At 43.5% G+C, this 14,850-nt stretch overlaps 1 protein-coding gene across 1 annotated transcript in view; it reads left to right on the plus strand.

Moving 5' to 3' along the window:
- The window catches only part of LOC120397007 (sodium channel protein type 5 subunit alpha-like), a 325,327-nt gene that overhangs the window by 206,513 nt on the left and 103,964 nt on the right, over positions 1-14,850 (plus strand). The gene's annotated exons all lie outside the window — the stretch shown is intronic.

Here is a 14,850-nt window from a genome sequence, read left to right on the forward strand (position 1 = left end):
TCCTTTTCTGCCGCTTAGCCAGTCGGTCCCCAGCCTGTAGCAGCGCATGGGATTTTTCTGTCCTAAGTGCAGGACTCTGCACTTGTCCTTGTTGAACCTCATCAGATTTCTTTTGGCCCAATCCTCCAATTTGTCTAGGTCACTCTGGACCCTATCCCTACCCTTCAGCATATCTACCTCTCCCCCCAGTTTAGTGTCATCTGCAAACTTGCTGAAGGTGCAGTCCATCCCATCATCCAGATCATTAATGAAGATGTTGAATAAAACCGACCCCTGGGGCACCCCACTTGATACTGGCTGCCAACTAGACATCGAGCCGTTGATCGCTACCCATTGAGCCCAACAATCTAGCCAGCTTTCTATCCCCCTTATAGTCCATTCATCCAATCCATACTTCTTTCATTTGCTGGCAAGAATACTGTGAGAGACTGTATCAAAAGCTTTGCTAAAGTCAAGGAATAACATGTCCACTGCTTTCCCCTCATCCACAGAGCCAATTATCTCATCATAGAAGGCAATCAGGTTGGTCAGGCATGATTTGCCTTTGGTGAATCCATGTTGACTGTTCCTGATCACCTTCCTCTCCTCCAAGTGCTTCAAAATGGATTCCTTGAGGACCTAATCCATGATTTTTCCAGGGACTGAGGTGAGGCTGACCGGTCTGTAGTTCCCCGGATTCTCCTTCTTCCCTTTTTTAAAGATGGGCACTCTATTTGCCTGTTTCCAGTCATCCGGCACCTCCCCTGATTGCCACGAGTTTTCAGAGAGAATGGCCGATGGCTCTGCAATCATATCAGCCAACTCCCTTAGCACCTTTGGATGAATTGCATCTGGCCCCATGGACTTGTGTATGTCCAGCTTTTCTAAATAGTCCTTAACCTGTTCTTTCACCACTAAGGGCTGCTCACCTCCTCCCTGTGCAGTAGTCTGGGAGCTGACCTTGTCTGTGAAGACTGAGGCAAAAAAAGCATTGAGTACTTCAGATTTTTCCACATCATCTGTCACTAGGTTGCCTCCCCCATTCGGTAAGGGTCCCACACTTTCCCTGACCACCTTCTTGTTGCTAACATACCTGTAGAAACCCTTCTTGTTACCCTTCACATCCCTTGCTAGCTGCAACTCCAGTTGTGCTTTGGCCTTCCTGATTACACCCCTCCATGCTCGAGCAATATTTTTATACTCCTCCCTAGTCATCTGTCCAAGTTTCCACTTCTTGTAAGCTTCCTTTCTGTGTTTAAGCTCACAGAAAATTTCTCTGTAAGCCAAGCTGGTCACCTGCCATATTTGCTATTCTTTCTGCCCATCGAGATGGTTTGTTCCTGTGCCCTCAATAAGGCTTCTTTAAAATACAGCCAGCAATCCTGGACTACTTTCCCCCTCATATTAGCCTCCCAGGGGATCCTGCCCATCATTTCCCTGAGGGAGTTAAAGTCTGCTTTTCTGAAGTCCAGGGTCCATATTCTCCTGCTCTCCTTTCTTCCTTTTGTCAAAATCCTGAACTCAACCATCTCATGTTCACTGCTGCCCAGGTTGCCACCCACTTCTACTTCCCCTACCAATTCTTCCCTGTTTGTGAGCAGCAGGTCAAGAGGAACACGGCCCCTAGTTGGTTCCTCAAGCACTTGCACCAGAAAATTGTCCCCAACACTCTCCAAAAACTTCCTGGATTGCCTGTGCACTGCTGTATTTTTCTCCAAGCAGATGTCAGGGTGATTGAAGTCCCCCATGAGAACCAGGGCCTGTGATCTGGAAACGTCTGTTAGTTGTCCAAAGGAAGTCTCATCTACTTCATCCTCCCACCACAACATCACCCTTGTTGCTCTTGCCTCTAAACTTAACCCAAAAACTCTCAACAGGCTTTTCTCCAGTTCCATACTGGAGCTCTGAGCAATCATACTGCTCTCTTACATACACTCTTACATACACTGCTTGCATCCGAAGAAGTGGGTAGTCACCCACGAAAGCTCATGCTGCAAAACATCTGTTAGTCTATAAGGTGCCACAGGATTCTTTGCTGCTTCTTACATACAGTGCAACTCCTCCACCTTTTTTCCCCCGCCTGTCCTTCCTGGACAGTTTATACCTATCCATGACAGTTGTCCAATCATGTAAATTACCCCCCCAAGTGTAAATTACCATTTACTTTTATGCAAATAGTGAACAATTGGCGCAAAAACTATTTCATTTTACACTGAACTATGTTATATAGATAGTACAGATATAGTGACTAGTTTAGATTGGTCTCTGTGGGACAGTTCCTCATCTGGTGTAATTCAGCTTAACTCAATTTACCCCAGCTGTGGATCTGGCTCTGCATCTGTAGGAAACACTCACTTCCAAGTTAGAGGCATTCCGTGACTATTTCCTCAAAACTCTAATAAATGACCTTTGCACAAGTGTAACTAATGAAATATGGTGCAAGACAGTGGAGAAGCAGGTGCCTTTCTGGTTTTGACAGTGCCTGTTCCAGCCCCGTATGCTGTGTTAACCCACAAAAAATATCTTGTTCACAACACAGGTTACTGAAGAGGAAATGGTATGACTTAGAGTTTACTATTCAAGACTCATTCACTGGATTGAGAGTACCGGGCATTATAACTGTGATAACTTCGTTTTTCTGACAAACCTATCAGAAGCTGGGAAATGAGCTTCCCCATTCATGTTTTACTTTTAAAGCTTTGATCATGTTACACTCCCAGATTCTGCACTACTCCTTATCCCAACAAATGTCTGTGTTGCCATGATAACCACAATAAATCGTGCAAAGGGAAACCAAGAGAAATGCAAATGCAATTTACGTGAGTGCATTGAAAGACCCACAGTTATGGCTAAATATCTCTTTGTGTTGAGGGCATTATATACAATCGAAACAAGATCTCCTTGGGGGAGATGGTTATGCATTCAAATCGATTCTAACTTTTCCATATCTGTAATTCATTTTTTATATATTTAAGAATTTTAGAACAGGTGGGGAGAACGATTGTGTGCTTGTGTGTCTGAAGAAGGATGCCTAGAGGAGAAAATGTCTCCTGCTTCACTTGAAAGATGCTGGTTGAAGAGGGATTTACTAGTCACAGTTTGGCAGAGCTGCTAGAACCTTACTTTATTTTCTCCTGTTAGTAGAATTTGTTGTTGCTGCCTGGGAGAAGAGTTAAAGAAAGTGTCTATCTGAGCATTTATTAATGAATATTCCTGTCTGACATTCATGACAAGAAAACCCACAGTTCTGCCCACTCATTGCGTCCCATGGGGCTTCCAACAGTGAAGTAGAGTGTCTGCAGCAGAGTCACTGGAGATGTGCATTAGAGGGGAAAAAAAGCAATTTTGATGCATCTCATAAAATGTTGAGTTCAAGAAGAGATTTTTCTCTACATACAGGAGACATTTAAAATGTCCTCTCTGTGAAGCCAGTTGCCACTGTGATTAACCTATTATAGTGTGGAGTGTTTAGAATTTTGACGTACTTATCTTAGAAGTAAACACCTCATTTACTTCTGTGCTTCCCAAGTGCATCGTTAAAAGTATTAACACAGTGGGCCAAACCTTGTAGTCCTTTTTCAGGCAAAGTGCCTATTAAAGACATTGGACCATACTCTGCTCAACGTACGTTGGTGAAAAGCCAGAGTCAGCTGGCATAACTGAGAGGCTAATGACAGTTTGCCTAAATCAGAACTGCAAGATTGGATGCAGCATTGCTAGAGAGTAGGTATTTTTGGTGCAATCCAATCCTTCTGTCTTCCAGAGCCTTCACATCAAGGGTGAGTATCAGAATACTTCACTGGAAAGGACAAAAACCCACTTTCAAGAAAGACTTCACAGTTAAGTAAAACTGCACCCATGTGTTAAGTGTAGCAGCATGAAAGTTCAAATATTACAAAACCCTTCTACAACTGTATTTTCTATTCAATGTATTAGGAAAAGTTTTAATTTCAATTGGCATTTCTATTATCTCAGCCAATGCTGGCAGCAGCCATCTTGCTGAAAGGTACCAATTTGTGACACTCTCAGTATGAGAACCTGTAATAACCTAGTACACCTGTGACACCTTAATCTCCCTTTTGTAACTGAGATGCACTGACAGTAAAGAAATATGGAAGAGACATGCTTGCAGCCTATGCATATGGCAGAGAAAGAAAACAAAAATCTGCACAGATTCTATAATGGAACAGAAAATGATAGGTAGGACTTAGGTCCAGAAAATTTGGTTATATCGGAGATGCCTCCTCCCCATCCAAACTTAATGGAGCTGTCTTTTCTGTCATGTATTTTTAGGTGCCAGTCATTGTAGCATTCCCACTCAGTGCTTTAAGAGACGGAGACAAAACCCCCCACTCCTCATCAGTTTAACCCAGGGGTAGGCAACTGATAGCAAGTGTGCCGAAGGTGGCACGTGAGCTGATTTTCAGTGGCAATCACATTGCCCAGGTCCTGGCCAGCGGTCTGGGGGGCTCTGCATTTTAATTTAATTTTAAATGAAGCTTCTTAAACATTTTAAAAACCTTATTTACTTTACATACAGTTTAGTTTTATATTATAGACTTATAGAGAGAGACCTTCTAAAAACATTAAAATGTATTACTGGCACGTGAAACCTTAAATTAGAGTGAGTAGGGCACATACAAATCGCACCTGAGTTCATCCCTACACAGCTGTCTACCCACCCAGGCAGTGCCTTCCCACCTACACTGCTACTTTCAGCCATGTACACTCCACACTGCTGAAGCCTTTCCCTGTCAGAGGGGAAGACTTTGGCAGTGGGAAAAGTCTCTGGCAATCCCCTGCTGCTAGAGCCCTTCTCTGCCACAGTGAAAGACTCCAGAAGTGGGGAAAGGGTCTGGCAGAAGGGAAGCAGAGGGGAAAGGCGGTGAAAGGCTCTGGCAGTGGGGAGCAGCTAAAGCCTTCCACACTGCTTCCTTCACCAAAGTCTTTCACTGACATGTGTAGCTACACTCTGCAGTGTGGACCCAGCTTGTTCTTCATTGCAGCTTGAAGCTACACATGCCCTACTGTAGTAGGGTGGTCCCCGGCTTCTGCCCTGAAGGGCTTAAAACAGCCCAGGAGGGGGGTGTGGCTGGGGCAAGAAGCCTGGGCTGATTGGGGAAAGCAGGCTCAGCTGTGGCCATGCCCCAGTCAGGCCCAGCTGGCCCCTATAAGAGGCTGTGAGCCAGAAGAGGGAGAAGGGCCTGGCTGCAGAGAGCTAGAGACAAAGTACCGGAGTGGAGCAGGGCTGGGGACAGGCTGGGGAGCTCTAGCCTGGAAAGCCCCAGGCTGCGGCCTAGCACAAGGTCAACAAGTACTGGGGGTCGCAGAGGGCAGCCCAGGGGTAGGCCAAGGCGGCAGGTCCAAACCCAACCTTGCCAGTGATGAGTAGGCTGATACTGCCGTCTGCCCCAGGGCATGGGGGCTAGATGAGGACTGGCAGTAGCCTTATACTGAGGTGAGGTGGGAATAGTGGGTAGAGGGAGGGGAGACCCTAGGACAGAAAGGGGTTTCTGCCAGGGGGCAGCACCCCAGGTAAAAGGGCACTGGGTCCAGGGAGGGACACGGGGAGGGGGCAGAGGACAGGCGGATCACTGGCCTGCAGAGGGCACTCCGGATGCTGGAATGAGCTAATTCCCTGAGAGACCAGCTGGAGGCACCGCAGGGGTGAGTCTGCACGTCTACACCTACACACAGCCAAAGGTGCGGTAGAGTATAGATGTAGCCTAACAGTATGTCTACACAGCAGCCTAGGGTTGCCAGGCATCCAGTTTTCGACTGAAACACCCAGTTGAAAAGGGACCCTGGTTGCTCCGGTCAGCACTGCTGACCAGACCGTTAAATATCTTAGAAATGAAGCTTCTTAAATATCTGGTCAGCAGTGCAGCCGGGGCCCAGGGCCTGCCTTAGCTCCACGTGGATCCCGGAAGCAGCTGCTAGGTCCTAGTGGCTCCTAGGCACATGGGCGGCCAGCGGTGCTCCGCACGCTGCCCCTGCCCCAGTGCCGGTCCCACAGCTCCCATTGACCAGGGAACCTGAATCGACTCAATCAACATCAAACATCCATCTGCAGCTCCTGGAAAACAGTCACCTCCTTAGAGGATAAAGCTGACAATGCTGAAAATATAAGCCCCACATTTCAATATATGCTTCCAGTGTCTTCCTGAAGTAGTAGGAAAAGCCCAGTATAAGTAACTGTTTTTGTCAATAAAAGGTAATAATTGGAGATATACCAATCTCCTAGAACTGGAAGGGACCTTGAAAGGTCATTGAGTCCAGCCCCCTGCCTTCACTAGCAGGACCAATTTTTGCCCCAGATCCCTAAGTGGCCCCCTCAAGGATTGAACTCACAACCCTGGGTTTAGCAGGCCAATGCTCAAACCACTGAGCTATCCTTCCAGGAAATGGATCCCAGTTCTCTGTCTAGGTAGTATGCTGGTTGTTTATGCCTCAGTGACAGCAGCAGTGTTCTGCAAAGTGTTCTGCAAATGTACCACATGCACTGTGAAAGCTGTGATAAAGTTTTGCATGGGTCCTGTGCTCTGCAGAAATAACATCTTCTATATTTTCTTACACCGTGCAATTCCGAGCCAGCAGCACTTGCTCAGCACTTGTTTTTGAAAAATGCCATTATTGGTTTGTTACAATGGGGTGGCTAATTGGATCATATGGAATGTGCTTGCTGCCTGCTGCCATGAAGGAGTGCTTTACTGTTCCTTATACTCCCTTAAAGCAGGCAAAGGTAACTTTAACTTGCACCTCCCTTTGTATTTCATAATGGGCCAAATCTGACACCCTGCTGTGGCTGCTTTGTGCCACCCTGATTTTGCAAAGAAGCTGAAAAGCCAACAGCTTGAGCCAGCTGAGGATTCCTCCTGAATGGGGAGATCCTTACATAGCATCAAGTTGCTGTAGTGACTGCTAGGCCATCCCATCCCAGGATGTAGTATCTGGTGCAGGAACAGTTGTCTGAGGAAAGATGGCATACCTTTGCCCATTCCCCTGGGGTCCTGCACGGTCCTGCTTTTGCTGTCTTCCTAGTTTCTCATCTGTGTAACTGCACTGACTCCAATGGTGTAACATAACACCTGATTTACCCTGGTGTCAGAATCAATCCGATTGAGTTCCATGGGAACTGAGCCTGCTAATGCCACTGTTGTACTGAGTCCACCCAGTGAATACCAAGGTCCAGGTGACTCTACTTTGCTACTTACATTCAGTTTCTGATCCATGATTCTCCCCTTACACCTGTGGGTAGATCCTACTATCAGGTGCAGGAGGGCAACTCCCATTGAAGTCAGTGGGAGTTTCATAGGTCCCCAATATCTAGTTTACACTACTGTTTATGACATCAATAGAGCTGGTTGGAAACCAGAATTTCCATTCCACAGTAAAATTCTGACATTTTGAAATGTGTTTTCGTTTGGAATCAGAACAAAACGTCAAAAATTCCCATGAGAAAAGGTGGGTGAGGTAATGTCCTTTATTGGGCCAGCTTCTGCTGAGACAAGCTTTTGCGCTTACACAGAGCCCTTCATCGGGTCTTGTAACTATCAAAATGTTTTGTTTTGCTAATGTGGAAACAAAATATAATATCATAATATATAATATTAAAAATAATATTTAATAAAAAGGTTGAAACAAAATGAAACTCTAATGTCAAAGCAAAACTTTTTGAAACTATCAAAATGTAATGAGAATGCAGAACATTTCATCAAAACTGATGCATTCCCACAAACCATTTCAATTTTGATGAAAAACTGTTCCATCAAAAGAGTTTGACTAGCTCTAGTCATCAGCTCTGAATCTAAATCTAAAGGGGCACAAGTTGATGTAACTTACAACCTGAGGAAAAACACCTGGAAAAATACTGTAGATGCAAGCAAATTAGTGTGTCCTAGAGGAATAATTTTAACTTCATTGGCAAATATTAAACAACAAAATCTTTACATTTGTTTTCACATTCACATATGTGTAGGCATTTAGATTTGTTGCATCAGTTTAATCAAGACACAGCAGACAGGACTAGACTTGCTGTCAGTCTCTTCATTGATATGATTAGAGCAGTCACACTGCTAACAAAGGTTTTAGAGTGCTCATTTAGTATAAGATGCTTGGAAATCTATTTCTCCATAGCATAATGCCTAAGGTCCATGAAACACTGAAGGGCAATATATAAAAAAAAAAAGCCTGGCACTAAAAGAACTGATATCAGGCATAGCTGACTTGACAACATGCATTTGGACAAGTGCTCAGACCATGGACTACATGTCAGTCACGGTCTACTGGGTGCCATTTCCTAGTATCCATATCCCTTCCACCCCATCCCACCCAGCAAAATGCTGCCCCAAAATGAGCATTTCTCAGTTTCTCCCTTTGGTAAAGAACACACTGCTACTCAACATTTTTGATCCAGTTACAAAATGACTTACTTCCCAGGCCCAGAGATATGCGTGTGTGTATGCTTGAGAGAGAGTGAGTTTGAAATTGTCATGTCTGATGATAAATCCAAAATATCTAAATTGAAAGTAATGGCAACTAAAAGCCAGTCAGATGTTTTTGTCATTTTTGGATGTAATAGCAGGAGGCATTCTTGATGATGACAGATATATTAAGCCTTAACTCACTGAAAAAGTCTGTGGTTATTTCAGTCACTCTCTTAAAGCCTATTGTATTTCTAGGTGAACTTTAGAAGTACAACAATCTTCCAGAACTGAAACTTACATTGGAGGAGCCCATTTGTTTGAATTGCCCATATTATATTGTGGAGTGATCCCAATTACCAAAAGAAATATAAAGTGTCTAGTGATTAAACATCAGGATGCAATTTAGCAAAAGGTATTAGTTTGAACTCTGAACAATGAACACTTATGAAACACTTTCGCTGTCTATTTAAGCCTTTTGAATTGATAACAGGATAAATTAACTTTGGCAGTGCATCCCTTTGCCAAGTTTTCCTACTTAGACTAATTTTAAAACTGAACTCTTAGAAGAATGAAACTATCTGATTATGGACAATGTGCTGCTGGGTGTGGAAAATGATCATAGACCAACTAAGACTGAGCGATTAGAATTAATAATCTCTACTTTTCCAGGCCACAGTTCAAACTCTTTAAATGTTCTGGATTAATCTGGGATAGAGCATTGCAAAAGTGTTCTATTTACTTTCCTGAGGGAAGGCATTTGGCAAAGGATCCATATCTTGTGCAGAGACTAGGAAATTAGTTCAGCTGTGGCTGGGATGATAGGTACCTTCAGAAGTTTTAGTTATGATCTTCTCCAATACCTAAAACTGAAAAACAATAGGACAGATTCTCAGCTGGACTGAGTTCAGCAGAGCTATGACAATTTACATCAGCTGAGGATCTGGCCAGCTTTAACTGCATTGATATTTAAGGGCCAGATTCTTATACTCTGGCTCATGCTGACTACCCGTGGAGTAAGGTACTGTTCAGTATGAGTAAGTGTATCACAATCTAGCTACAAATATCTGAATTGCTCTAGTGACTTTCAGGAAAAAAATTGTTTAGAGATTTGGTGACCAAATTCTGCCCTCCAATACATGCACCCGTGTAGTCAATGAGCCAACTTCTGCCCTTAGCTACACTGGTGTAAATCCAGAGTAAGGACTTAATTGACTTCAGCGGAGTTACTCCAGGCACACACCAGTACAACAGAACACTATTGGGTGTCCTGTACATATTACCTGAGGGCAGAATTTGACCCACTGACTTTACAGATGAATATTAATTGTGTGCTACATAACAAGCCTACATTTGGAGCTCACAAGCAAAGCTCAAAGCTGGTATCTGAGCTGCTTCTTCTGCATTATTTAGTGATATGGTTATCTGTTTCTTTTTATAAACCATGTTCCAGGTAAAGTTTTGCATGATGTCATCTTTTAAAAAATCAAATCACATAGAATACATGACCAGCAGTTTCTAATTACGAGTAAATTGTTCCTACTTCCTTTGGGACAGATTGTATCTGGCCTTTGCACAGATGAACAATGGGAAGAATGGTATATAAGAATTGTTGAACTAGATTAAATTAGTGCTCCATCTACTTTGGTTCCCTTCTCACCAAAAGTCCCCACTACCAGATGTTTCAGACGAAGTGTACAAGAAACTCTTCCGTGACAGTTATGGGATATCCTGCCCTTAGGGAAAGTTTCCTCATAGCCCTGAATCATGAGGTATTATCCCTTCCAAAGCAGGACCAATTCCCAGACAGATTTTTGCCCTAGATCCCTAAATGGCCCCTTTAAGGATTGAACTCACAACCGTGAGTTTAGCAGGCCAATGCTCAAACCACGGAGCTATTCCTACTGAACATCTATTAGTAGGATCTCTGGTTTATGGTTATTTTTTCTCTCCTTTTTTAACCTACATTTTTCTAGGCTCTTTTAAAAAGTGAATTTAGCCTTTCTGAAAGCTCTCGAGAGTGCAGTCTTCTGTTTACTGGACCTCTACAACAGGTACATATAGGAAGCAGTGCAAACTTCCTTACACAGCAGCAGAAATGTGCACTGCTTTTCTTATCCCCACAGCTAAGAGTTAGATAGGTGTTAGTTTGGTTTTCGTTATCAGTTAATTCTTGGCCTTTCTGATGAGGAAGGGGGCCCAATTACTGGGTGCAAATTGTTGCAAAGGAATGGTGCCAGTCATGGTGATTTTATGATATCCATAGCTGTCCACTTGGAACAGGGCAAACATCTCCACTATTTCACATAGCCCTGTAAACAGCCATGATATAATACCTATATTTGATCACTGCTGAATTGGAGCAGGTACAATGAAGCCTCCATGTTCCATTATCGGTGTTTTTAGCCATTCAGTCCCTCCTATTATTACATTTTTCACATTCAAAGGCTGACTATTTGAAGGCTTTGAAGGTTAAAATGATCTTCCAGTCATTAAATCATTAATTACTGCCATGCTGACTTGTGTTCCTCCAGCAAAACAGTGATGACATGTCAGCCATCCTGCGTTGGCTAAAGTTGTGATGTCATTATTGGCAGTATCCTCTTCCGACAGTAATGACATGGCCATTTGACAACTTCCTACAATTATCCGGGTATTTTAATTCTTGACCATCTCAAGGGGTGCTGTGTATTCCTGAAATGCCAGCACAAACCCCATGCTCTATATAAATCCCACTTAATCTCTCAAAATAGGTCTTCAGTTGGACTTAAGTGGTATATAGGCCTGGTGCTGGCCCTTTGCACAGGGGTAAATTTCACCCTCAGTGCGCAGAGGCTCCCTGGCCACCCATGCGCCTAGGGGCTGCAGGGACCTGGCAGCTGCTTCCTGGGAGCTGTGATAAGCACTTCCTGGACCCCACCCCTCAACCCCTGCCCCAGCCTGTAGCCCCCTCCTGCACCCCAAACCCCTCATTCCTGGCCCCACTCCAGAGCCCACACCTCCAGCTGGAGCCTGCACCCCCTCCCATACTCTGAACCTCTCGGCCCGGAGTCCTCTCCTGCACCCCAAACCCCTCATCCTTGGCCCCACGCCAGAGCCTGCACTCCCAGCCAGAGCTCTTACATCCCTTCTGCACCCCTGCCCCAGTCCAGTGAAAGTGAGGGTTGGGTAGAGTGAGTGATTGAGAAAGGGGGGATGGGGCCTCAGAGAAGGGATGGGGCAGGGGGCGGGGCAGGGGTGTTCGGTTTTGTGCCATTAGAAAGTTGGCAACCCTACCCTCCATCCCAACCCTACCAGCATGAAAGCATGGTGCTAGCCCATGCGGGGCCCTAAGCAGGAATATTTTGGGGCCCCCCATACCACATATAATAAAAAGCGAATAGGAGTCCCCCATGAGCTACTCGGGACCATAAGCAATTGTTTAATTTTCTTATGCTTAGCTTCAGCCTTGCATGAAGGCTTTTTTATTGCTTTGATGTTTTCACTTTATAAATGAATAAAACAACTGAATCAATAAATATTAACATAACACATATTGCTGTGGCAACGCAGACTTGACACAAAAAATTAAAAACGAATTACATAAACCACCCACAGTGGGGAGCTTTAGTGGAGATAAATCTACTGCTGCTCATGCCAGAAAAACAGATTGTCTAGAATCAAAACAAAACCAAAACCACTCCCACGTTGAACAAAATAAAATAAATACACCTGGGTCTCTCTTTGGAACCGATGATGAAGCTTTGATGACCCTGCAATGTGTACTGGAAATGCGGGAGATCATGCCAAATGAGAATGGGTTTACCAGGGCTGGCATCAATTACTTGTAATACTTGAAGCTCACATCATCTCCTGATACTCAGAATGGGATTGCCAGCGATCCCCAGATTCATGGGACAAGCTGTTTTTTTTTCCACAGGTCTTCCCCTCAAGTGTAGCTTTCAGGACAAATCAAAAAGTGTGTTGTGATGATGTTCCATCCTGATGCAGTATATGGAATTTTGTCCCTATGGGACCGCTTTGGCACTACACAATAACATCTTCACTAGTAACTGACATCATGTCATCACATGTCATTGTGAATGTCGTGGACAGGAGGGGGTTAGGAAGAGTCCCTAGATCTGGATGCCAGCCCCGGCAGTTAGTAAATAGTGAAAAGTTTTTGATTGACTTTACCTTCGCTATGCAAGGTAATAATTACTTGACAATCCTAATGTTCTTCAGATCAACGGAGTCACACTGTCTATTCTCAGACACGTCACCATTTCTCATGTCTACAGGTGCATAGCCTTTAATGCACAAATGAACTTGAGATGTCACCCAGATTACAGTAAACTTTCAACATGAAACAGTTGTTTCTGTTGTTCTAGTGTTATAACCAATACTCTGCCATTAAGATTACTTGGTGCTAAGTCGCATGCACATTGCATTAAAAAACCTTTTATGGCTGAGTGCCTTACTTGTGTGCAGTGTGCTTTGCATATTAGCTGCTCCCCTGTGTATTTTACTGTTTTTAAAGATATACTTTTAGGCATGTAACTTTCTGACTAAGACAAAACTGTAACCCAATGATTAGGGAGCGCTCTTTGGCCTGTGTGCACTGATGCTGAGCTGTGCCTGGCAATTTTATGTAGCATATTCTTAAGCACAGGGTACAGACTTGGTCATGCATAATTTAATTTATTAAAGTTAAAATATACATTAGACCTCATGCCCTCTGAAGCAGGAAACCAGTAATTTAATTTAAAATTAATTTGCTATGAAAGCAGAAAGACATTTGAAAGGACCGGTACAAACTTGACATTCTGAGAACATTTGTATGAAAAGCAATTTACTTAACCAACCACTCTCCTTTTCTCCAGTGTTATTTCAGACAGTTATAGTTTTAACGAGAGATTTTTTTTCCTCATACCTTCTGCTGCCTTCTGCAGCGAGGTAGCTGTAGAATCAAGGGAGGTGGGGTATGTCTTGTGGGGAGGGAGGGGACAGAGAAACTTGTTTAAAACATTATTGTTAAAATCCAGTTACACTTGTAATCTTTTTCTCAGCATGAACGTCCCTGTAAGTATTTCAGCATAAGTCTTTGAAATCATCTTGAGCTTTATTAATATTTTAGTAGCAGCGGCAGTAATGACATGAAGTATGGTAATACTTTGTTAAGCTATTGGAGTTACAGGCTAGATTCTCAGCTGGTGTAAATGAGTGGAGTTATGCTGATTTATACATATCTAGCCTTACAAATTTAGGGTCCAATCCTACAAACACAACCAGGCATAATTCTTAGTACTCCGAGTAATATAGAATTCAGCAATAGTGATCATCGCACCTGCTAATAAGTGTCAGAATTTAATGGCACTACTTGTAGTAGTAAGCACTGTGCCAAGTAGTAACTATTGGCAGAATATGGCATTCAGTTTCATTCAGAATTGGGGCTCTGATTAAGCAGTCCAACCCTGTTCAGTAGAGCATCTGAGCATGTGTGTAACTTTAAGCATGTGGTTAAGTCTCATTGATTTTATTGGGCTCCAGAATGTACTTAAATGCTTTGCTGAATGGGATAGACTTAGTTCATGAATTGGGGCCTATGTAGAAATAACGATAACGGAAAGCTGGCCATAATGCGAGAAGGTTATGCTTCCCCATCTTCTGTTTTAAGATTGTTTTATCTTTTTCGATGTTCTGTGGGTTTCCTTCCTCTTAAATTTGTATCTTTCCTTCTTTTCATGTGGTTTTCTTTCTACCATTAAGTACAGATGTGTACGATACTATAGGATATTGCAGGCCTACCTACCTCTGGTGCTTATGCTAAGGCTGTCTAGCACTTTTGTCGGTCAAGGGTGTGAAAAACACCCCCCTGGTCAACATAAGTTTCACCACAAAAGTGCCATTGTGGACAGCACTATGCCAACATAGCTACCGCTGTTTGTTGGGGGTGTTTTAATTATGCCAACAGGAGAGCTCTCCCCCATCTGCATAGAGCGGTTACATGGGAGACCGTACAGTGTCGCAGCTTCAGCGGTACAGCTGTGCTTCTATAAGGTCTGTAGTGTAGACACAGCCTGAGTACCACTGCCTGATTTTCTGACTGCAGATTGCATCTCTCGATTATTTGGCTGAACTGAAATCACCTCTTTGTGTTGTTTCCGGTCACTGGCGACAAATTCTCTCGCAAAAAATAGAGACTGAAAATGGACAAGATTGCAAGACGATTCCTCCCTCTAACAACAATGCCTGAGAAGAAGGCTGCTCCCTCTTTTTTTTTTTTTTACAGCAAAGCATCTTAACATACAATTGCTAAACCTGAAAAGTTACAGCATAAGCATGTGTAATCTTGTTGCTTGCCATTTTGCCTTAAAGAGTCATCCCTCCGTGTGTATAGTTCTAGCTGAGGAGTTCTGCTTAAAAAATAAAAGCATGCTGCCAAAAAACAAGAAAATAAACATATCTA

Source organism: Mauremys reevesii, linkage group 2 (assembly GCF_016161935.1).
Source record: "Mauremys reevesii isolate NIE-2019 linkage group 2, ASM1616193v1, whole genome shotgun sequence".
Classification (NCBI taxonomy): domain Eukaryota; kingdom Metazoa; phylum Chordata; order Testudines; family Geoemydidae; genus Mauremys; species Mauremys reevesii.